Raw genomic sequence first — 2,924 nt, forward strand, 5'->3', positions numbered from 1 at the left:
AATTAAATCAAGTTTTCCACCCAAGTAGCTTTATCTTGTTTGCACAAATGTTCTGACTCCTCAAACTAGTTGATGTTTGGCATATTTCGATATGTGTTGATATTACTTTACCTATGTTTTAACCACTTCTTGATGTTATTTGATCTTTAAAATTCCCAACATAGATTAATTATTGGTTTTATGACTAATTAAGTTATGTGTGACGATTTAAGATGTTTGGAGTGCAAAATATGAAGAAAAGGTGGTCTAGCCAGAGGAAGAAGGGTTGGATGCGTCACATCCAACCTAGAAAAACATCATCTTTCGTGCACCCTTAGCAGTGAAGTCGGCCCATAGCATCCGCCATAGCATCCGAGACTGGGAAGTAGAAGAGAAGGGTGGATGCGTCGCATCCACCCTCGCATGCAAAACTGGGAAGTAGAAGAGAAGGTGGATGCGTCGCGTCCACCCTCACATGCAAAGTTAAGAAATGGAGGACGAGGTGGATGCGTCGCATCCACCTTAGCATCAACCCCTGAAGCCGATTTGGACTAGGGTTAGGAGAACTCTAGCCCACGACTTTTGGACGCAATATATAAGCTTAAAAACGCTTTTTTAGGGGATATAGATCGGAGAAGGGGGAGAAACTATAACCAAGTTCTAAAACCACGGAATTCGTCTTGAGTTCTTATTCTCTCTTTCTTTTATTGATTCTTATGCACTCTTATGAAATTTTGGATGATTGCCTGAATATGAGTGGCTAAGAACCCTATTGTTCTAGGGTCATGGGTATACATGAATGTTGATGTTTGAAGTTTAATTTGACGACGTTGGGTTTATCATATTGGGTTGTTTATTTAATTCTGTTTTTAATTATTTTGCTGAGTAGCTAACAGTGAAATACTATCTACGAATCTAGAGTTGAACTCGAAAGTGGAAACCCTAGATTGCATATAGAAGTAAATAGAGTAAGTTCTCAAACCCGGGCATCGGGGAACGGATTCGCGATTAGGATAGACATATACCTAATTGCCTTACTCGGTTGCAATACAGAAATTGTAAATGCGTTCTTGTTAAACTTAATTCCATAGACATATAGGTATTAAGTTAACTTGAATAGGTGAGTAAGAACTCGACAGATTCTTACGAGTGAAATTAACCCTGTGAATCAACAATTCAGATAAATCATTTAGTTATTTTAAACTAAGAATGCAACATGAATGTTAGATGACCCGTGACCCTAGAATATTATATCCTATTGATTGTTATTCAAAACTATTTAAGTGTTGTGTTTAATTCTTAGCAATTCATTATTTGATAGTCTTTAGGTAGTAATTTAGAAAATTATATATTTTGTTAGAAATATCTTGAATCAATAAGCTATTCGAGTTTGAATTAGTCAAAAGTTAATCATAAGTCTTTGTGGGAACGATACTTTATTCACTACTTTATTACTTGACGACCACGTATACTTGCGTGAGTGTGTTTGAACCCGACAAATTTTTGGCGCCATTGCCGAGGACTTAGAAATTAGCTACGTGACTAAGTTAAGCTTTTATTAGATATTTTTTCAAGTTTTAATTTTTAGTTTGCCTTGTTTGTGTCAACGCAGGATCTTCTCTCGAATGCAGAGGAGTAGAAGTGAAAACAACCTCATTCCTCTTGATCCAGAAATCGAACGAACACTACATAGAGTGAGAAGGGAACTCGAAGCTAGAACGACAATAGAAAGAGAGTTGGACATCGCAGTTCAACCACAGCCAATAGAGATGGCAGGCAATGAAGAGCGTCCGGTGATTGAAGCCGCAAGGCCCAATCTTGCGAATATGACTCAGGCTATTGTGAAGCCTGATATCACTGGGCATTTTGAACTCAAACAGTACATGGTACAGCTGATTCAGTCCACAGGACAATATGTGGGTCTATCTCATGAGGACCCGCAGAGGCATATTCAGAACTTCTTGGAAATTACGGACACTTACAATTATCCGAACGTTTCCAAGGACTATGTCAGGCTGACACTATTTCCTTTTTCACTGTTGGGGGAAGCTAAGGAATGGTTGCAAAAGGAGCCCGCGAACTCTATCCACACTTGGGATGATCTAGCAAGGAAATTCCTGATCAAGTTTTTCCCAACTAAGAAGACAAAGTCGCTGAGGAGCCAAATTCTTGGGTTCCAACAACGGGATGACGAGACACCGCGTCAAGCTTGGGAAAGATACAAGAAGCTACTCAGAGACTGCCCGCATCATTGTCAAACTGATGAGGTATTGGGTCACACTTTTGTTGATGGGTTAGATGAAGCATCAAAGATGAATCTTGACTCAGCTTGTGGGGGTAGTTGCATGGCAAGGCCGTATAGTGAAATACAACTCTTGTAAATAACTTCACTACTAATGACCATAATTGGCAAGGAGAGGGGAATTCAAGAAGGGGAATTAAACAGAAGGCAGCCGAGTTGATTGAGCTTGATGACTTTTCCGCCATGAGAGCCGATATAGCAAAATTGGCAAATCAGATGAATAGAATGACAACACAACAAATGCAACATGTACAGCAGATGTCTATTTGTTGCGAACTATGCGGAGACAGTCATATGATTGACATGTGCCCCACGAATCCTGAATCTATATACTATGTGGGGCAACAAAACAGAGGTTCTATGAATCAACATGCACAATATGGGAACACTTACAACCCAAACTGGAGGAATCATCCTAACTTCTCATGGGGCGGAAATCAACAGAATCAGAATCAGTATAGGCCTCAAAGAAATTTTACTCAACCTCAGAAGCCACCCCAACAAATGGAAGAAAGTACGAATGACTTGCTGAAAAAGTTGTTGCTAGACAATCAACAGCTCAGGACCGATTTCAGAAATCTTGAGAGGCAAATGGGGCAGTTAGCAGCAAACCAAAATACTAGACCTACAGGCTCACTTCCCA

At 39.8% G+C, this 2,924-nt stretch overlaps 1 non-coding gene across 1 annotated transcript; it reads right to left on the reverse strand.

Annotated features, from left to right (window-relative positions):
* Nucleotides 1-2,129: 2,129 nt before the first annotated feature.
* LOC142170042 (small nucleolar RNA R71) lies at nt 2,130-2,236 on the reverse strand. Its single transcript, XR_012699658.1, has one exon. It is a non-coding gene; the product is annotated as a small nucleolar RNA R71 (small nucleolar RNA).
* Nucleotides 2,237-2,924: the final 688 nt, after the last annotated feature.

The sequence above is a fragment of the Nicotiana tabacum genome, chromosome 15, assembly GCF_000715075.1.
Source record: "Nicotiana tabacum cultivar K326 chromosome 15, ASM71507v2, whole genome shotgun sequence".
Classification (NCBI taxonomy): domain Eukaryota; kingdom Viridiplantae; phylum Streptophyta; class Magnoliopsida; order Solanales; family Solanaceae; genus Nicotiana; species Nicotiana tabacum.